The sequence below is a fragment of the Penaeus monodon genome, chromosome 20, assembly GCF_015228065.2.
Source record: "Penaeus monodon isolate SGIC_2016 chromosome 20, NSTDA_Pmon_1, whole genome shotgun sequence".
NCBI lineage: Eukaryota > Metazoa > Arthropoda > Malacostraca > Decapoda > Penaeidae > Penaeus > Penaeus monodon.
In genome coordinates, this window is record NC_051405.1 from 29,698,350 (window position 1) to 29,698,650 (window position 301).

Sequence of the window (301 nt, forward strand, 5' to 3'; positions counted from 1 at the left end):
AGAAATGTACAAGTAAATCCAGAATCGAAGAATCGTGCGCTTGATCACTGATATACAGCTTCCTTTCCGCACAGTTTCGAAGGTCCACATCATTTCCGTTTGGAAGCATTGGTGGTTTTCTTGTGTATTGCTTGCGGGTATTTAGTCCAGTGTTTAGTTCCTTCCTTTCCTCTCTGTCTTTGTGTATCTGTTTGTGTGTCTGAATCGCTAGGTCACTCACTCTCTTCCTTTTACATAAGTGTCTGTTTATATGTCTGGCAGAAGTTTGTCTTTGTATCACGATTGATCGATCAATTGTCTG